Below are 22,616 nucleotides of genomic sequence, written 5' to 3' on the forward strand. Positions count from 1 at the left end.
CCACAGTACAATTTCACTTATGAATATCAATGCAAATAATCCTTAACAAAATTTTATCAAACGCAGCTCAGCTGCTTATAAAATTATGACCAAGTGGCTTTTATTCCAGGAATGCAAGGATAGGCTAACATTAGGAATCTACTAATATAATTTATCATTATGGTATCTCTAAGAAGAAAAATGATCCATCTTCATAGCACTGAAAAGCCATTAGTTAAAACATAATATCCATTTTCGATGTCAAAAACTCATTAGGAATAGGTTGCTTCTTCCTTAACATGATAAAAGTGCACCTAACTTTATTAAAAAGTCGGTGTTTCAGTTATCTATTGCTGTGTAACAAACCACTCAAAAGCAGTGGCTTTAAAACAATAACAATCATTTATTTTTGTCCAAATCTGGGGGTTGCCAGGGCTCAGTCAGGCAGCTCTTTCCAGGGTCTCTCAGGGAGGCGGGCAGACACGTCCGGGACTGGGCCTTCTCCAAGGCTGCTTCTCTGCAATGTCTGCTGCTTAGGCTGCCAAGATGGAAGCAGGCGGGGCGCCTCAGGCATTTCTCTCTCTCTGTGTGAGACCTCCAGGTAGAGACCTCAGGGGAGCTAGATTTTGTAAGTGGCAGCTGAAGGTGCCCAAAGTGAGTGTTCCAGGACAGAGAGAGCAGCTCAGCCTTTTTCTAACCTCGCTGGGAAAACCAGAGTCAGTTTGCTGTACTATGTTCCTTGAGGCAGCCATAAAGGACTATCCAAGTTCAAGGAGAGGAGACAAGACCCATCTCTATGGGAGAGGGGCAGAAATGTACAAATACGTTTTAAAAACCACCATGGCATCATTCCTAAATGAGGAGACACCAGAAGCATTCCCATTAAAGTCGGAAACTAAACAAGGATGCCTACTATTAATTGTGATTTAGTATTTGACATTATTCTAGCATAGAGATAGGGAAACTTCTGTAAAGGGCTGGATAGTAGATATTTAAGGCTTTGCAGGCCATGTTGTCACTACTGAAACTACTCAGCTGTAGTGAAAAAGCCATAGACAGTATGTAGTGAATGGGTGTGGGTGTGAGCGTAAAACTTTACTTACAAACACAGGTGGCAGGCTGGATGTGGCCAATGGCTGCCATTTACTGACTCCTGTTTTAGTGTCTGGCAAACACTTATTCAGAAAAAGAAAGTAAGATGAATAAATATTAGAAAGGAGGAGATAAATTATTATTTTATGCAGATAGTATGATATAAATCTGTAAAACCCAAAAGAATCAACTTAAAAACTGTAACAAACAATAAGCAAATTCAGAAAGATGGATGGGCGCATAATTGGGATATAGAAATCAATAGCTGTAATATTGTGATACAATAACAAATATGTATTTGGTCTTTGTCTGGGTTCCTGACACAAGAGCTTGTAATTGTCTGAGTGATAGGGGTGAGGGGAGAATCCTTTGTTGTTCATAATAAGCCCCTTTCAACCATACCTAAGTTTATGCTAATGAGGTGACTCAGTGGCCCTTAGGTAGCTTCAGGATGAGGGCTGGTTGCCAGAGAAACTAACCCTGGGATTAGAGGGTTGGAACTTTTAGCCCCACCCCCAAACCTGAAGAGAGGGACAGGGGATGGAGATTGAATTAATCACCAATGGCCAATAACTTAAGCAATCATGCCCATGTAATGGAACCTCCATAAAACCCTAACTGAGGGGATTCGGAGAGCTTTCAGCTTGGCGAGTGCATCAAAATGCTGGGAAGGTGATGCTTCCAAAGATGGCAGGAAAGCTCTGCACCTGCCATCCCATACCTTGCCCTATGTACCTCTTCATCTTTGTCTTGCCCTGTGTACCTAGCCTTTATAATACCTTTTATAATAAACTGATAATAGGAAGTAAACTCTTTTCCCTGAGTTCTGTGAGCCATTCCAGCCAATTATTGAACCTGAGGAGGGAGTTATGGGGAACCCCCAATTTATAGCCAGCCAGTCAGAAGTAGGGGAGACCTGGGACTTCAGCTGGTATCTGAAGTGGGTGCACCCTTGTGGCACTGAGCCCTCAACCTGTGGGTCTACATTACTCTGGGTAGTTAGTATCAGAATCGATTTCAATCATTGAACACTCAATTGTGTCTGAAGAGTTAGAGAATTGGCAGTCCATGTGGAAAAAACCCGCATATTCAGTGTCAGAAGTGCATCATGAGCAGAAATTGGTCAGAATAGCACTCAAAAGTACAAACATTAGAAGTTATACTGAAAGAGTAGCAATAGAAAGCTAAAATATTTAGGAGCATAACTCTAATACCCAAGAAGCAAGAATTGTGACAATGAAAACTTTAAAACACTCCTGAAAAACATGATTTATTCTACATACTTAGTTTTGAACATGCAAAGTGATGGAAATATAAGGTTATATATTATATTAGTGTTTAAAATAGCAAAATATTGCAACCAACCAGTCCAGCAATAGAGAAGTGGTTATTTGTTCATCTGATAGAATATTAAGCATCAATCAAAGAACAATGAGGAAGCCCTTTGTGTATTGATATAGAATGTGCTTCAAGATAGATTGTTAATTAAACACACACTCATGGTGAAAAACATATGTGTATGGTCTTCTACCACGTGTCTAGAAAAGGTGAGAAGAGGAAATATATAAAAACACACACATAGACATTTTCTAAAATGTTTGTGGAACAATACACAAGAGACTGATAACATTATTTGTTTCCAGAAAGGGGAACTGGATGGCTGGGGGACAGAGGTCTTTGCACCAAAAGACTTTGTACCAAATACCCCCTTAAATTAAATACGTAATTTATAATATTCCCCAGGCTTTGGAGTCACGCAAATCTGAACAGGCACATGGAATAGCGGTTAAGACAAAAGACTCTACAGCTCTAGGTTGCCTGGATTTGAAGCCCAGCCCTGTCAGTTATGATCTGTGTGATCTTGGGCCTGCTAATTAACATCTCTGTGCCTTCATTTACATACCTGTAAAACAGCAGTATTGACAACTCCTTTGTAAGATAAATGGAATAATCTCTGTTCAGTGCTTTATCCAGTGCCTTGATGGAATAACTACGTAATAAAATTATATCTATCAAGACAAACAAAAGATGGAGGAAGAACTGGAAAGGTAGACTTGTTTCTGGGGATACTTATCTTATAGGTTAGAGAACCATAGAGAGTCTTAGGCCTGAAAGTGACCTTAAATTTGAGAAACACGCTTCCTACTACATCGTCCTACCAGAGCTTTACAATGCAGGGTGGGATACCTATCTGACTTGTTTAAATCCACCTGTTAAATGCAGGGACTCTCAAGCTTGTTTGACATGGCACCCTTGACCTACAGAAAACCTGTTATTCTCTCTCAGGAAACTGCTATTTAGAGCAGGGCTTCTCAAACTTTAATACGCATATGAATCACTGGATTTATTCTTAAAATGTAGATTTTGATTCAGTAGGTCTGAGATGGGGCCTGAGAGTCTTCTTTTCCGGCAATTTCCCAGTTGATTCCAATGCAGCTGGCCCACAGACCACAATTTCCATAGCAAGGCTTTATAGAAGCAGTTTGGAAAATGCTGATGTGTATCAGACACTATAGATTTATTCATATACAAGGTTCCATTCATCTCTCCATTATTCAAGTGCATTGACTTGTCAACTTGTGTTTAATTGTATTTGCACATTTCACAGGACAGGTTTTGTTAATTAAATGTGCCAGTCGGCTTATTATGCAGTCAAGGGAAAAAAACCCTCAACCAACCCCAATAACAGTGACAGACTTCAAAACTTGTAACAGTGCATACATTTTGCTTCAAATGAAAACAGCAACAACGATAAACATGTTATTTTTAAATCACACTTGATAATTGGATGTTCTTTGTATTTTACAAACCTCAGGCTAGTGGACAGAGCCCTGGATTCCGAACTGCTCACTTTTCTGAACTTTAATTTCTTCATCTATAAAATGAGATGATAATTCACATGTCAGAAAACTAAATATAAATATAATAATAGAAAGTACTTGGCATTTAGTAGTTAATCTATACATTAATTTTTACTTGAAATCATTAAAGATGGCATTTGTTTAAGAACCCCTGTCACGTAATTTAGGATTTCTCTAGAACGATTATTCTCTAATTTTAGTGTGCAGCAGGTGACCTGGAGGGCTTGTTAAAACATAGAAAGAAATTCTTGACGTTTCTAAAATGGTTAGTCTGGGTCCAAGAACGTGCATTTCCAACAGGCAGCCTGGTGATGCTGATGCCGTTGGTCCGGGGACCACTCTTTCAGAACCACTGCTCTAGAAGAAAAGAGAAAACCGTGAGAAACTGCATGCATTTCTAGAAAAGGCTACTATGACACACAGTGCTTTGCAACAGTAGCACTGACAGGACTTTGTGAGACAGTGTGACTTTTTGGAACAGATTTAACTTCCTAACTCTACTTAGGTTCAGCCCTTTGAATTTAGGTATCCTGGGCACCTCAAAAATGAAGCCCAGAAGGGTTGCTAGTTGACACTTTTTCAAACATGTTACCTTAAAAATAAGACTGAAGCTTCCTTTTATTCTACAGTGTTCTGATATTTATAAATGCTTTAAAATACATTATTCCAGCTAGTGTTAATAATCACCCACCTGGGAGCAATCTGTGTCTGAATTTTATAGGTGAAGACCTGTGGCACACAGGGACCTCACAATTTGTGCAAGGACAGACAGCCGGTAAGTAAAAGAGGCAGAACTCAAACCCAGGGCTTCTGAGTCCAAGCCTGGGCTGTTTGCACTAAGCCCCACTCACTGGAAGGAGTTACTATCCAATTATATCTGTTTACTCCTATGCAACGTACTCCCTTTTCCCCATCTTGATGGTTTAGGTCTTATTGCTCCATAACTCACAGCTGTAAATGTATACAATTGAGCCTTAGAATTCCTGAACTTCTATTAGGGTTGGTTTTCCAACCATAACTCCTGACCTTGAAATTTAGCGTGCACCACCAACCTACTTTCACCCACAAGACAGTAAAAAAGGTCTTCAATACAGAACTGAGAACAAATTCCCATTCACTTTAAAGCACCCAGTCCTATAATTGTTTTTGCACAAATAACTAAAATGCAGTACCAAGAGTCAGGAGAAACAGTAATAATCCATTTAAAAAACATATTCTTATCCAGAGAGTTTGTAATTATTAAAAGCACACAGGATAATACAGGTCCAAAATTTAATTAGAATGCAATTCGTTAGGAGAAATTCTATATGTATTATCACTTTGTGCCTCTTTTATTATTGTAAACATATTCACGGCAAATTATCAATTCCTGACTTAAAAATAAGTAGTCCATCTCTCCTCTTGAAACTGGATATCTGAAAATGATAGCACTTCTTCTCAAAGTTCGTACTATAGGACCATAATCTCTGAAAAGTTTTGAGGCTCAGTAATATATTTTTTTTAATATGTGGTAAAGTACTTCTGTTGTAGAAAGTGGGAGAATTTTCAAAAACTCAGAGACAAGGGATTCTGAAAATAGTCAGGCTAGCTTGATGTTATACCTGGGCAAGTTCAAAGAATGGATATTTACAGGGCGGTTTAGAAATACCGACAGGAGGAAATGATGATCACGAAGAAACAGAACTGGTTCACCAAGAGCACGTCATGTCAGATTAACCTTGTTCCCTTCACTGACAGGGTTACTGCACTAAAACAGATTTTATCAAAGCATTTGACAATGACTTTCAATGATATCTCGTAGAGAAAAAAAAAAGTAAGAAATATGTATCTATAGAAAGATAACTAAGAGGATTAGTAAATGGTAGGACAAATAATTAAAGAATTAGTTTAATGAAAACTTGCCCATGAGGAGGGTCCTGCTGGTGGGTTCTGAGTCAACAAGTGAAAATCAGTCATAATGTTACAGGACCTCAAGATAGTTGCCTTAAATGTTAGGTGGAACCATATAAGGACACTATTTTTGTAGTTCAAAAAAATTGAATTATTCAACCTAATAGATGAGGAGTTGTCCCATAATAGCATCCCTCTCTCCTAAATCTCTTGATGATGCTCAGCTCTCATTGATCTATCTAAAAATTTCTCACTCCAGTGTGCAAAGCCCTCGAGAATTTAGCCCCAACTTTCTGGACCCATGTTCGCCATATTATTGCCCCACACATAACCAACATTTCAGTCAAATTGGATTGCACACTATCCTCCAAACATATCTCAAACTTTCTTGCCTCTGCCTTTGTTTGTGCTACAACCTGTAAAATTCCCTCCCTCTATCTCCTATTCCTCCTCTGTGTGGCATATGAGGGTGGAAATCTACTCACAGTACACTCAGATATGAGAGAAAATAAAGATTATTTATTTTATGCCTTACTGAGCCAGTGTTCCTCATAAGCCCCTACCCAATGGTTAATTAGGAAGAAAATCTGCCTAGATTTAGTTGACTCCGGTACAGTAATCAAAATTGTCCCTTTAGGGAATACTTAGTCTCTGTATGGAAATCTGAATACCCATGGCCTCAGATTACTCAATCTCCTGCCTGCCTCTCCAGCTCTTCTCTCCAGTGGCATCTGAGTGTATGGCGAGGAAACAGGGAATGACTTGTTGGACCACATGCTGAAAGCAAAGACCCTGGGATTCTTGATTGTCACAGCCTCAAGAGGTGGGGAGAAAATGAAAAGGCAGTCTGCCTTTCTCATCGTCCTATCTCACTCCCTTCTTCTCCTTTACATTCCCTCTATCCGAGTCCTAATCTACCTCTGGGAAAGATGGATACCTAAGACCAGTAGGAAGAAGATCATATACTCAGAGAGCCTAAACGAAGAGAACATATACTTACCCTCCTTCCTAACTCCTTTGTAACGCTTTTTCCAATGGGAAATTGTATTGCTTGCATTGTGTAGGTGTTTATTGCATCTCTGTAGGAAAGACATCAGCAAGATGAAGAGCCAGGGAGAGGCAGTGAGCCAGGCTACTCAAGAGAGAACAGAAGCAGGTGTGACAGGATGAGGAGGAGAAAAGTGAAAAATTATTTAACTGGAAGGTTTAAGAGAAGAAGGGAGAATAATAATAAACAAAGCAGAATGCTTTAGCAGAAACAGCACTTCTTCCAAGAAGCCTTATTTGATTCTCCATCTCTATACTGGATGCTTCTCCTAATGTAATGTGCTCCCACTGTGGTATACCTAAAGAGGTTGGACCCCAAGCAGTGAAGTCTAGAGTCTTGGAAACTTTCTCTATGTTCTGCATGTAGCATGGAGACAGCTGGGCAGTGGTCCTGAAGGGACAAACTCGTGGAGACTGGGCACCCAGCAGACAGCAACTAGCAACCATTGACCGGAAGCCCTTCCCCAATGCTTCAGCACTGGGTGACCTTGGACCTTTGTGTGTTCTTGAGGAGAGGAACTCCAATAATAACCAAGGCTTAATTTCCCACCAGAAGATCGATTGGAGACTTTGAGTCAGATGCAATTAGATTTCAAGGAAATTAAGAAATCTGATATGCTTTGCACCTCTGGGTTTGTATACTGAGCTTCGTTCCCGCTATAACAGTTTAGCTTCTCCTGAGCGAATTCGAACCTGGAAGCGAACCTGTGCTTTCAGTCGTTTAATACTGAAAGTCCTTAGGCTCTCTTTCCAGTGGGCAGTCAGTGTGGGCACATGTCCAGGCTACTCTGGTTATCTCATTATCTGATTACCTCATTATAGATAATATGAACACCACAGAGGGATAAACAGAAGACTTCCTTGACCCTTCCTTTTTAAGGCTTACAACTCATGCTAGGCACTCCATAGGTATCTCAGTACCACACAATACAATAGCCTGCCTGTTTCCAACAGTGTTGGAGAACTAATTGGCCTCACTTTTGAGTCTTAAGCATCTTTACTAACTGATTCCTCTCTCTTCTCTTTCAGCCCCATCAGCAGGTTCCACACACCCATACCCTGATTCAGGTTGCTGCACATAAATGTCAAACGAAAGTGTTCTCACTTTCTTACTTCAAACTACCTTGCCAATTCTATCTTCTGCCACCCAATTTATGCCTTTGTGTTTCTACACACACTATTCCCTCTTCTGGGAACGTCTTCCTGTTGACCTTGCCCTTCACTTGATAACAGCAATTAAAACTCTAAGATCCACCTCGGATGTGACCATCCCCCCTGACTCAGGACAAATTAGAACTGCCTATTCTGTGGGCTCAGAGCACTTAGTGAAGCCTCTGCTCTAGGTCATATATATATATATATATTTTGTTGCTCAATAAGTGGTCTTTATGCATTTAGAAAAGTAGAGTCATCATAAGGAATAATGTTCAGCCTTACCAGTGATGAAAACCATATTCTAACAAGCTTTGCACTATATATACCTATCAGACCAGCAAAAACAAAGAAAAATGTGATATAACTCTATGTTAGTGGGAGTGGTGTGGAGATCAGGACAACAATATTTGAACATTACTGGTAGCTTTTTAAATTGGTTACTTTTCCCCTGGAAAGCAATCGGTCAATGGTTACAGTGACAGCTATAGCATTATTCATATTTTTGACCTCGATAATTCCACTGTTAGGAATATTTCCAAAGAAATAATACCCAAGGAAAACCAAACCAAACCAAACAACTCAAATGTCCTCAAATAGGAAAACACTAAAGCAATTTATACAGTCTTTTTTCAAAAATTATTTTATCGAGGGCATATTGGCTTACAACATTGTGCAGTTTCAGGTGTATGTTACTATGTATCAGTTTCCGTATGGACTGCATCGTGTTCAACAACAGTCTAGTTTTCACCTGTCACCGTACATATGTAGAGCATATATATTTCATAGCAATTGGTTTATCTGCTCCAGTCACTAACTCATCAGCTCCCAGACCAGAAAGGACTGTGTTCTGCACATTTTTGCCCTCCCAGCATATTGCAGTCTCAAGCACGTAGTAAACACTTGATAAATATTTTCTGTGTAGATGAATGGCTGAAGAAAGCAGGAGGTGATCAGGAGGTAAAAGTGTCACATTACCAAATACAGCGATCAAATGAATTTGGGCGAGATGCTTAAATTCAAGCCTATCTTAATATATAGCTAAATACATTTTTAAATTCATATTTTCCACGTAGCAATGCCACTCTTGGGTTTTATCCTAAAGAAAAAAATTTCAGAAGCATTTAGACACAGCATAGATTAATTTTATAGATCACTCTTGGGCACAGAAAAAAAACAAGAAAATAACTACAAAATCAAGATAAATCTTAAACTTCTCATTCAGATTGCAGCCCTTCCGAATGCCTTAGGGATGTTGGTGTCTGTATTTTTCCACACTCTATTGCCTCATGTACTATCAATAGCATTGGTCATAAAATGTGTCTTAAAATAACTAAAGAAATAACTTTAAAAATGTCTGTACAAGCACTATTTCCAATAATGATGGTGTGAGAAAGTTGGGGGATTCCTTTCAGGAGAAAACAAGTATAAAACTAGACAAAATTATAAAATCAACCATTTTAGCTCAGTGGAAAACATCAAAAGTCAAGCAACAACTTGAGAAATAATTTATTCATGAAGAATTGCTAATGCATCTAATAAGAATGGCATGTTCATGGCCTTATTGCCAAGGAATACTGCTATTACCCCCACGTCAGGCGGTATAAACCACAGCTTTCCTTACTAGAAGAGGAGAACTTAGCCTGTGGTGTGTTCCAGAGCCGGTAGATACACAGCAGAGAGATCTCAGCAGCCAGAGAGCCATAGTTGGGCTGAAATAACAAACTCTTCACACATTCCCTGGCCGACTGCTAAACTACAGATGTGTTAGAAACATCAGAGAATTCGGCAAAAAATGTAAGCAAGACATAAACATGCTGTGCCTTTGAACACTCTTCTCAAACCACAAACTGCTTGGGCAGCAGAGAACGGAAGCCTTACTGTCTGCCCATATCATTGGCTAACCCCTAAACTAGGCAAGCACAGGGGAAGCACCTAGGAAGTCACACTGAAAAAAAGTGAGCAGAGACATTAGCAGCTGCACACCACAGAGGAGAGAGATTTTTCAGTTTGAGTGTAGCCAAATTAATTGGTTGTTAATTACTTAACTAAAACTTAAAAACCCACCCTCAGAAGAACAACAGAACCCAAATTCACTACAACATATTATTTACAATGTCCATTTTTCAACAGCAACAACAAAAATTTGTTAGACATGCAAAGACCAGGAAAGTATGACCCATACTCAGGGAAAAGTATATGATCAATAGAAAATGACTCCATGTCAGCCCATGTGCTAGATTTAGGAGATAAAGACTTCAAATAGCTATTATAAATATGCTTAAAGAACTACAGAAAAACATCTTCAGAGAATTAAAGGAAATTATGCCACGACTGAATGAACAAATAGGAATATCAACAGAAAAATTCAAACTATTTTGTAAACAAAGCAAATGCAATCTCTAGAGCGGAAAAGTATAAAGAGTGAAATGAAAAATTTACTAATAGATTCAAGAGTAAGCCTAAGATGGTAGAAGAAAAAATCAGTAACTTAAAGATAGGTCAAAGAGCATATCCAAAGAACAGGGAGAAAAATGATTGAAAAATGATTCACAGAGTCTTGAGATCTGTGAGACAATATAAAGAATTCTTATACTTGTATAATTGGATTCCCAGAAGGAACAGAGAGCAATAAAGGGGCAGAAAATATATTTAAAGAAATATTGGCCAAAAAAATCCCAAGTTGGATGAAAAATAATAACAATTCCAAGAAGCTCAACAAAATCCAAGTAGGATAAATACAAAAAAAACCCCAAAAACCTGGACAAAGCATAGTAGAAATGCTAAAAGCAAAACACAAAGACAAAATCTTGAAAGCAGAAAAAGAAAGATACAACTCATACAAGGAAACGATATGATTAATAGCTGATTTCTCATCAGATAAAAATGGAGGCTTGAAGACATCGGATGAACACATTCAAAGTGCTGAAGAAAAAAAGGACAAACTATCAACCAGGAATCCACATCCAGCAAACTGTCCTTCAAAAATAAAGGCAAGACAGAGACATTTCCAGATAAATAATAATGGCAAAAATTCACTGCTAACAGACCTACACTACGAGAAATTCTAAAAGAAATCCTTTAAAAGGAAATGTTACCAGAGTCTAAATCAGAGTCTCAATAAAGAATAAAGAACACTGGAAATAATATAGACACTAGGAACTATAAAATTTTATATAAATTTTCCCTTCTTTTAACTTATTTAAAAGACATATAAATGTTTAAAGCAAAAATTATAAAAGTATAATTTTGGGTTTATTGCAGATAGATATGGATATATGACAATAGCTCACAAGAGGAGAATAATTGAAGCTATAATATGCAAACTTCCTAGATTTTACAGGAAGCTGGCATTAATAAAATATATTGTGAACCTTAAAGATACATATTATAATTCGTAAAGCACCCCTCCAAAAATGCAAAACAGTGTAGCTAAAAAGTCAGTAATTGGAATTGCATACATAAAAATATTTAACAAAAAAGAATTCAGTTTAACAAGAAAAAAATTAGTTAAGGACAAACAGAAGCAAATGAAAAAGGAATGAGACAAATAGAAAACAAATAGCAAAAGAGCAGACCTAAATCTAATCACACAATAATTACATTAAATGTGAATGGACTAAACATTTTACTCACCATGCACAGCCTGTCTGTCAGGATAAAAATGCAATAGCCAACTATAAGCTGTCTCAAAGAGATGCACTTCAAATTCTGTAGCATACATAGACCGAAAGTGAAAACATAGAAAGAGATATATCATGTAAATAGTAAGTTTAAAAGAGATGGAGTAGCTATATTAATATCAGAAAAAGTAGGCTTTAATACAGGGAACACTACTAGGGAAAAATAGGAACATTTTATAATGATTGATAGAGCAAAAGGATATACAATTTTAAAATGTGTAACTGCAGATGTTAGTTCAGGGCCAATCTTCCTCACCAAAAAAATAAAATAAGATATGTAACTGTCTAACAAGAGAATCGGAAAATACATGAAGCAAAACTTGAGAGAACTGAAATGAGAAATAGATAATAATAAGCAATTACAATCGGAAATTTTAATACTCCTCTCACAGTAATTCATAGAATAAATACAGAGAAAATCTGTAAGGAAAGAGAAGACTTAAACGACAATATCAAACAAAACCCTGGTCCCCACATCAAAAGCATACGAAAGCGTGAACTAAGGTCTTTGATGCTGGGTCTCAGAACATGAAGTAATAAGGGCTGTCCTGAAAAGGCTGCTGTGAGAATGATTCCAGGTTCTCAGGGCTCCCGGCAGGCTGCTTCACAGCCCAAGTCCATCAGTGACATCAGCACTGGGGCTTGGGGGTGGGACACAGGTGGGATAGAGCACTGGCCAGGCCAGAGGGAGCTCCGAGTTGGCCTTGGTTATGTGTCTGGTGGTGTGTCTGGGAGCACTGTGTCAATCAAGCCTTTTCCTACTTCTAACATCTCCAAGGAAACCAAATTATCATGGGAGCTATACTTAATCCCAAATTAACATTTTATAACAAGAAAAAGAAACCCTTTTAATTAACAAATTTAAAAACCGCCAAATGATTAGTTTCTGCTGGGGCAATGTAACACTTACAAGATATCAAACATCACCCCTGCCCTGAGTCAGGATTCCTGACAGCACAGCTGGGAGCCACAGCCTGCCAATCATCATTCAGGCCACTTGAGCTTGGAAGTCCCTGCTCTCAACATATCCTTATGCAACTCTTCAGTCTCAATAACAGGAGCCAGCACCCCTAAGTATACGGCAGTGTGAAAATTATTTCATCAAATGATTCTCATAATATTCCTATGAGACTTAATCCTAAAGTTTGTGATGGAGCCAGAACTGACATCGTGAACTAGACCAGTGGCTGCTCCTCTTCCTCTTCTTGCTTCCAATATTGGCTATTGTCCAAAGTTCTGGATTCTGTCCGACATCCCTGAGATGTCTCCCAGATCAGTACCCCAGCCTTGCTCCAGCCCTCCCTTTTTGAGTATTCACCTGAGTATTTTTCTGGTACCTAAAACCACAGCTAAAATTGAGTTCTTCACCCGTTCCCAATACTGCCTCCTCTTTCTCCCGTTTCTGTTCATGGGCCGGCTCCCTTCCAGTTACACAGGTCAGAAGCTCTCTGTCCACTGTCGTCCTGAACCCTCCTTAACAGCCAATTCCACCTTCACTCTCTCTTACACCCATCTCCACTCTCCTACTCTGGAGCATTACGACCTCCTCCTAACTCACCCCACTCCCTCCCATCCTACCTGGTAGAACCAACCCACAAAATCTTTGGTGAATGGCTCCCCATTCTCTATTGAATATCAGTCTACTCTTTGTCCCAAATCCCCATAGATTTATTTTCTGACAAGACCTAGTAGTGAACCAAGTACAACCCACCATCCTCAAAAACATGAAAGTGCTCTGAAGCCCCTTCCAGAATCTGCATCTTCACCAGAGCTCAGCAAACTGACCTGCGGATCTGGCCTGCCACCAGAGGTAGGGAGGATATTCACATTGTTTAATGATTGGAAAAAATCAAAAGAAGAAAAATATTTTGACGCACGAAAATTACATGAAATTCAAATTTCACTGTCTATAAATAAAGTTTTATTGGAACGCAACCATGCCCACCTGTTTACCTATTGTCCATGGCTGTTTTCCTGCCCCAATCGTAGAGATGAGTAGTCACCACAGAGAACATATAACCCGCCAAACCTAAACACTGACTCTGCGGCTCTTCACAGAAACACTTTGTCAATCCGTGGTCTACACTATAACCTTGTCGATCTTGATTATTGTAATTGTTTTAAAATTTTTTCTGACATACATTGTAAATGTTTCTGAGTTTGTCACTTCTGATGTTAATTGTTCAACATCTGTAAGTTTTTGATTTTGTGAGGTCAGTTCTGTCAGTGTTCACTTTTGTGATTTTCCTTTACTTTCGTGCTTCCAAAGGTCTTATCTTTTGTTAGTGTCAGAAAAATATTCACTTATATTTTCCTCTAATTCTTTAATGGTTTCTTTATTTTACTATTTTAACTTTTTGATAACTATGGAACTTATGTTGGTAAGTGTTGTGAGTAAAAGAAAATTAACTTTTGCCCAAACCAGTATCCAACTGTCCTAGAACCATTTGTTGAAAATATATCTATTCACCATTGAATTGAAAATGTGCTATTGAAATTCACTGTTTCATTCATTAGTATGATAATTAAGCATTCTGTTCTAACTTTAAAGCTATGCTCAGAGTCTTTATGATAAATGTATTGAGTATTTCACAGATGAGAAATATATTTTTAAATGTGTAAATCTGACGTTAAAACTGAGATTGTAAAGCTCAATTATATTTACTGTTTTCTTATACATTCTGTCAACCTTGTTAGAAAATCATAAAACTTTTGGATGCATAATAAACTTTGCTGTGCTCATCTCATTAAAAACAAAAAAAGACACCAACTCCTTAGGGTCTCTGAACTCTATTCTAGGTCACTATTCTCTTTTGGCATCAGTGCCACACTTTTCAGTGTAGTAGCATTAGATCTTTTACTACCTGCTAGGGAATTTCCTTTCCTGCTCCACTTTTCAAGTTTTCCTTAATATTTTCTCCTGCTTCTTCTCCTAGGTAAAATTCAGAAGTACAAAGAAATTGCTTTGTGATTTTGATTATATGTTACTTTTGGAAGAATTTCCATCCAAACAATGTTTAGTTTCCCTAATGTGAGGTGTGTACTAATACATTTAATGTCCCAACAAATCTATTGGGTAAATACAATTAGTATGTCCCATGTTACAAAGGAGATACAAACTAAGGTACTGCAAGCCTATGGTTCAGTTCTGACGCTAACTATCCTGAGTTACCAGAGACCCCACAAGTTAAGGGGCACAGTCCACAATAAGACTGCCCACACTTCATATGCCAGCCATAAGAATGCCCTATAATGTACATAATCCATAGTACATGAACTTCATAAAATAAGGACACATATAACAAGTGGCGAGTGCTTAAACATGATTTTTACAGTCAAAATTTAGAGACAACTGAACCAGAGAAACACAACATGTTACCGCGAGTAAATTACTGTGATAATACTATAATGAGGCAATTTAGTCCTAAACCATGAAAAGATGGAACAAATGTGAGAAACCCACAGGAATCTTTGAGACTCAGAAACTGTAAAATAATGACAATTTTTAAAAAAATAGAATGGTTAAAAATAGCCACTAAAGACAATTGTGAATATAGTGGTTTATTCCAAGTCTCTATACTGAAATATTTCAAGGACCTCAGGTATTTATAAATGATTTAGAATTACTGTATGAAGTGTTTTAGACCAGCAGTTCTCAAATGTCAATCCTCAGACCAGTGCCAAACCTTGATAAACTTTTCACCTTTTTGCAACAAAATTATAAAAATAAGAAAAATGTAATGATGTTTCTATTAAACTAAATATTCAATTGAAAGGGCTGTCTTTTTTTTTTTCTGAGAAAACACTTTCTCTTGGGAATAATTGTTCTTTAAAATTAAGATGATGGTAACCACAGATGCTAGATTTTTTAAAAATATTACCTGGCAAAATAAAGAGTTGGAAATTATGCATTGGTTTTATGTATTTATTAAGGATTTTTTTTAGGGGTTTTGGGGGTTTTTTGCTTGCTTGTTTCTTGTTTTATAATTCATAAAAACCTAAAAGTCTGGGAACCATAGAATAGATTGCACACTGCAGGTGCCCCTTTGTCCACCAGATGGCAGAGCAGCTCTACGCTTTACTCCCTGAGGCTCCACCTCCGCTGCCTCCGCCCGTTTGCCCTTGGCGGAATGACCAGCTCATCTTCGGAAAAATATCTTATTTCCTCTTTTTAGGATTTTTCCCCCAAGGAATATTCTGAGCAGAAGTATTTTACATCTCAGCCTAGAAATGAATTTCCCCCACGGGGTTGTGTTTAGGCTTGCCCCCTTTTTTTTTTTTTTTTAATTCATTATAAATCTCTATTAAGAAAACAAAGACCTAGCCGAACTGTTTCAGAGGTACGGAAAGACGATGTGAGGAAGGGAGGAGACGGAATGGATCCTAAACGTTTATCCTTCTCCTTTCTAATCTCCCACCACCACCACACACACAGCTGAAATTCAGAATATGTAGGGACAGGGACAGGGGGCAAGGGAGGAGGAAGGAAAGGGTAGTTGGGTTGATCAAAAGGAAGATAATTCCTTAGGTCCGGAAAATACAGCCACTTATGAGAAACAAAGAGGAACGCCATACTGCCACCCCGTGGTGTGAACTGTTTTTTTCTAGACTTGTACTAACAAGACCTCTTCTGTTTCTGATGGCCGCCGAGGCCATGGTCTGGAAGGACTTTATATTATATATTTCACTCCTCTGTCCCCACCCGTCCCTGATACAGGCGTTAGGCCTGAACCAAGTGGTCAGTATACATTCATAGTCCCCGGTCATCAAGTCCTAGGCTTGTCCAAATGCCGGGCTTGTGCCATCTACAGTTCCAGCTAACACCACGGCAGACCATTCCTGCTCTAAGAACTAAAACATTATCCTAGGGCCCCGTTGTGGACGAGAGACTCATAGTCATCCAACGTGGTCAGCTTTCTCTAAAATCCGCCATTGCAGAAAACCTGAGTGAATCTACTATTCTCCCTCAGATGCTTTGTCTTAGTGGGAACTGACTGGCTCCCTAAAACGTCCCAAGTCTTCCTGAGAGCATCTTGCTGAAGCCGTCACTTCCTTGTCCTAGGCCAGGAGGCACAGAGCCTAGGAAAGAATCCAGAGTCATCCCTGGGTGCAGAAGAAGGGAAAACAAGGCTCTGTGTTTCCCCCTACTTCAGTTTAGCCTGAGGAAATACCCCCGACATCCTCCTTCCTTCCTTTCTTCCTTCTGCATTTTTTTTCCACTTCCCAGAGCAGCTGTCTTCCACACTTCGGAATCTGATAGACCTCAGTTCAAATTCAGACTACCTCCCTTGCTAGCTGGGTGATATTATACATGTTTCTTGACCTTGTTTGTCTTCTATGAAATGAAGATAACAGAACCTCACCGGCGCCCTCTTGTGGGGTTTCATCGTGTCCGTGCTTTCAAATTACGTGCTCCATTCTCGCATTCTAATAAAAACTCATTTTTCTTCACTGTCAGGTTATGTCAGTTTCCAAGAAAGCAAGCTCATTGAATTAATTTACAATAATATGAAAATGGTTAATAATAGCCTCTCCCTCCTAGAATTACATAATCCTCTGTCAGAATTGTAGAACTCCGGAATGTTAGAAGTGGAGTAGTGCATGGAGGTCATCTGTTCAAACCGCATATTCTCAAAATGACACAACTGAATCCTGAAGACATTAGTGGATGGCCTAAGCCCCGGAGTGTTTCATGGAGGAGCCCAGACTAGAACACGATGGAACACAAGAGATGCAGTGGACTGATCACTGCCCAGATTCTTTCCAGGATTCTATTCCTGCCTGTTGTCCTTGGCTTCCTCTCATTGTCCACTTCTGAACCCGTGAATACCATTCTGCTCTTCTCTCCCCTCCTCCTAATTATCACCATCTCAGGTGGGTGACACAAAGACCTCATTCACGTTTTCCAGACTTCAATGCTTAGAATCCTGTAGGGAATGGCTCCATTAGCCACATGCAAGGTAATTAAGAATGGAGTTATTTCATAAGGACAAGTGGAAGAAATTTCTGGAAGACAGAAACTACATGAGCAAAGGCATGCGAGTGTGGAGTGTTTACACCAAAGAATGTAAGAGTGCAAACTACATAAACACAAACTAAAAGAAAACAGATCAGTGACCTAAATTTCAAGTGTGGGGATGACAACAACTGATAACAGATGGAGAAGACCAGGAGAAAATGATTTGGTTAAGGACCAGACCTAGTGAGTCTATTTTAGGAGAAAATCAGAAAGCTGGGTAGCAGGTGGGCAGAAAGAATCTCTATGAGGACAAGTAGAGAAGAAAGAGTGATCAGACAACACACTCAACTTTATAAGGCATTGTCTCACTGCTCATCTTACTTTGTAAGATACAAATGCTCAGGCCTATTCAGGCAAATTAAATCAGAATTTCTGGGAGTGAGGCTGCTACAGACTGAATGTTTGTTCCCCCCACCACCACCCAATTCGTATGTTGAAAGCTAACCCCCAATGTGATGGTATTAGGAGGTGGGACCTTTGGGAGGTGATTAGGTCTTGAAGATGAAGCCCTCATGAAAGGGATTAGTGACTAATAAAAGAGGCACCAGAGAGTTCCCAGAAGACAGCAATCTATGAAGCAGGAAGCAGGATCGCACCAGACACCAAATCTGCCAGCATCTCAGTCTTGGACTTCCCAGCCTCCAGAAGTATGAGAAGCTAATTTCTGTTGTTTAAGCCACTGAGTCTATGGAATTCTGTCCTAGCAGCCCAAACAGTCTAAGACAGGGGGCTAGGCACTGGTAATTTTTTTCCCTGACTTGTTCTGAAAAATTTCAAACCTGCAGTTTAGTTAAAAGAATTTTATAGTGAATATGAGTATCTCCACCATCTAGATTCCACCATTAACATTTTTAATTTTATTTTTAAAATCATATAGTAACATTAACTTCTTTTGGTATATAGGTCTTTTAATTGGGACACATGTATATATCCGTGTAGCCGTCACCTCGGCCAGGATACAGAACAGTTCCATCACCTAAAAGCTCCCCCATGCTCTCCTTTTATAGTCACACCTTCTCTGCACTTCTAACCCTTTGGCAACCTCTGATCTGTTCTGCATCACTGCTCTTTTGTCTTTTTCAGAACGGCATGTGAATGGAAACACACATTATGTTACCTTTTGAGACTAGTGTCTTTTACTCAGAGTAATGCCCTTTGAGACCCATCCAAACTGTTACATACATCACACATAGTTCATTCTTTTCCATTTTTTTAATTAAAAAAAAATTTTCTTTCTTCTCCCCAAAGCCCCCCAGTACGTAGCTGTGTATTTTACTTGTAGGTCCTTCTAGTTGTGGCATGTGGGATGCCACCTCAGCACAGCTTGATGAGCAGTGCTAGGTCAGCACCCAGGATCCAAACTGGCAAAACCCTGGGCTGCTGAAGTGGAGTGTGAGAACTTAACCACTCAGCCAGGGGTCAACCCCAGTTCATTCTCTTTTTTTTGCTGAGTGCTGTTCCATTGTTGGCACGCACTATAGTTGTTCATCTCTTAACCTGTTGAAGGATATCTGGGTTGTTTCCAGTGTTTGGCTATTACAAATAAAGTTGCTATAAATATTTGTATATAGGTTTTCATGTATATATAAGTTTCCACTTCTCTAGGGTAAATATGTAGGAGCAAGAATGCTGGGTCAGGGGAAGGGTGGGGTGGGAGGTGGGCACAAAGGGTGAAGTGGTGCACCTACAACACGAATGACAAACATTAATGTACAATTGAAATTTCACAAGAATGTAACCTATCATTAACTCAATAAAAAATAAAAATAAATTAAAAAAAAGAATGCTGGGTCATGTGGTAAGTGTATGTTTAACTTTACAAGAAATTTCCAAACTTATTTCCAGAGCGGTTGTGCCATTTTTTATTCCTACCAGCAATATATGGGAGTTTCGGTTGTTCTGCATCCTTCTCAGCACTTGATATTGTCAATATTTTACTTTTTGCTCTTCTAATTTGTGTATTCTTTGTAGTTTTAATTTGCGTTTCCTTCATGGCTAATGATGTGGAGCATCTTTTCATAGGCTTATTTGCTGCCCATATATCCTCATTGGTGAAGTATCTGTTCAAGCTTTTGCCAGTTTTAAAATTCAGTTGTTTGTTGTCTTACTGCTGAGTTTTGAGAGTTCTTTATAAACCCTGGGTACCAGTTTTTTGTCAGATATATGATTTACAGATATGTCTCCCATTCTAGAACTTATCTTGTTATTCTTGTAACAGGGTCCTTCCCACTTCAGGTGAAATATGGAAATCATACCACCGTATTGGTCTCTTTACACACACTTTTTTTATGTTATAGTTGTCTTTTTTACTATATCTGTGTACATTGAAATCCCACTAGGCAATGCTATAATTTTTGCCTTAAAACATCAAACATACTTTAAAGAATTCAAAATGAGAAGAATGACGTATGATGCTTCCCAGATATTTACCATTTTTCTTCTTCTTCCTTCATTTCTGATATTCCAAGTGTCCTCCTGGTGTTATTTTCCTTTTGTCTAAAGACCTTCCTTTAATAATTCTTTTAGAGTGATTCTGCTAATAGTGAACTTTTTTGTTTTTCTTTTGTCCGAGAATGACTTTTTTGCATCTTCATTCCTAAAAGACATTTTTGCTGGATAGAACTCTGGGTTTATAGTTATTTCAGCAACTTAAAAATATTGTTCCATTTCCATCTGGCCTCCATAGCTTCTGATAAGAATCCGAAGTCATTTGAATCATTGTTTCTCTGTGGGTAATGTGTCGTTTTTCTCTGACTACTTTCAAGATAGTTTTTTTGCCTTTAGTTTTCAGGAATTTGATTATGATGTGTCTAGATATGGATTTCTCTGGGTTTATCCTGTTTGGGGAGTTCACTGAGTTTCTTGGATCTGTAGGTTTATATCTTTAGCCAAATTTGGGAAATTTTCAGTCATTTCTCTAAACATCTTTTCAGGGCTGCACTTTTCTTCCTCTCCCTCTGAGAAACCAATGAACAAAATATTAGACTGCTTGCTTCTGTCCCACAGGTCCCTGTAGTTCCTTTCATTCTTGTTTTCATTTTCTTTTCTCTATGTTATTCAGATTGGAATTTCTATTGATTTATCTTCAAGTTCACTTACTCTTTCCTTCATCATCTCCATTCTATTGTTGAGCCCATCCAGTGGTTTTTTTTAAAAAATTCACGTATTGTATTTTTCAGTTCTATATTTCTATTGGCTCCTCTTGATGTATTCTATTTTTTTGCTGACAGTTCATATTTTTCCATTAATTTCAAGAGTGTTGGTCTTGCCTGATGGAGTAATTTTATAAAAGCTCCTTTAAGTCTTTGTCGGATAATCCCAACATCTGTACCATCTCAGCATCTTAGCATTGGCATCTGTTGTTTGTCCTTTCCCTTATGAGTTGAGATTTTCCTGGTTCTTCATATGCCAGGCAATTTTGGATTGTATCCTGGACATTTTTGTTATTATGTTATGAGACGCTGGGTCTTGCTTAAATCCATAGACAATTTTCATAGACAATTGACCTGATTGGTTCAGGTCACAAGTTCTAACTTGCCTTTTGTGGGCTTCTGATGTTAATTCTGTTTTCAAAGTCTTCAGTATTATTTGGATCTGTCCCACATGTGTGCCATTCTGTGACTGGGACCTGGGGAGTGATCTATCTGTTAGTTTCAATTCTCACAGTCTTTGACATGCCAATGAGGATTAAAAACACACACGTACACTTGCCAAGCTAGAAGATGAGCCCAGGATCTCATAAATAACTTTATGGGATCACCTTCCTGACCTACCCTCTTCCCATGATTTCTCTCATACTTTCTGGTTTTCTGTGGCTTCTCTTTTCAGTCCTTTCTCCAGAAATCTGAGATTTTAATTGCCCCATTCTGCTGCATATTTCTGTGACTGTGCTTGCATCCAGGGCCAACAGCAGAGGACAGAGAGAAAAAAAGAAATGAGAGTTTGCCTCACCCTCTTAGGACCATAGTTCTACTGATCAGAAGCGAAAGTTCTACTTCCTCAGAGTTTTGGCTCCTGCTGCCACTGCTCCTGACATGAGATTGCTTGGGGGCTGGAGCTTGAGAGAATGAAAAAAGGGAGAAAGAGCAAGGAGAGATTTCTGCATTCTCTCTCAATGTAAAGAGTTGCATGCTCCTTGAGACAGAGCTAGGAAGCTTCTTCTGGAATTCTCTCTGTCTACACTCCAGTGCCCACTCTGAGTTTGGGTTGTGTTGAGTTCAGGCCTAGGGATACTAGAAAAACAATGGTAAGCTCCCTTTCAGTTCAGTGGTACTTTCAAATTGTGGCCTTCATCCCCAATTTACTTGCCACTATTTACTTTTCAGAGTCCTCAAACTTCTGCCCCATTCATTCTTCCCAGGTTTGTAGGTGCATTCAGTGGGAGAGGCAGGGTGGAATGTGCTTACTCCATCTTAACCTGAACCAGAACCCCTGGTAGTTTTTTAAGTACCAGGTTATATTAACATGCATTTGGTGAGAATTACTGGCTTCCACTGTGCCCTTGATTTCCCCACCTATTCCTGTAAATATTGTGCTGATCCTTAGAAGCCAAGCTGAAATATCTCTTCTTCCATGGCCAGAGCTGATGTCTCTACCTCCTCTGAATTCACACAGCACTGTCTCCTGCCTCCATTATAACACTCATCAGTCTTCTCCTAGACATTTAATGGCTTCTGGAAGAAAAGTACTTTATTTTAATCATCCTTGAATTGTCTCCTATACTACACCTGGTACTCAGCACATGGTAAACTTGCCAGTTCAATAGAACTCATAAAGCATTAACCAATTTTCAAAAAGATGAAAACGGGAATCAGGACTTTTGGTTTTAACATGGTCTAAAGCAAAGATGCATTTCCTTTCGTCTTCTTGGAAATCACCCAAAGGTAACTAAGA

At 38.9% G+C, this 22,616-nt stretch overlaps 1 long non-coding RNA gene across 1 annotated transcript; it reads right to left on the minus strand.

Annotated features, from left to right (window-relative positions):
* Positions 1 to 362: 362 nt before the first annotated feature.
* On the minus strand, positions 363 to 5,380 carry LOC106783346 (uncharacterized). Its single transcript, XR_001381083.3, has 3 exons — positions 3,882 to 5,380; positions 1,083 to 1,154; positions 363 to 517 (listed from the first exon to the last, which is right to left on the minus strand). It is a non-coding gene; the product is annotated as an uncharacterized lncRNA (long non-coding RNA).
* Positions 5,381 to 22,616: the final 17,236 nt, after the last annotated feature.

The sequence above is a fragment of the Equus caballus genome, chromosome 7 (assembly GCF_041296265.1).
Source record: "Equus caballus isolate H_3958 breed thoroughbred chromosome 7, TB-T2T, whole genome shotgun sequence".
In the NCBI taxonomy this organism is placed as follows: domain Eukaryota; kingdom Metazoa; phylum Chordata; class Mammalia; order Perissodactyla; family Equidae; genus Equus; species Equus caballus.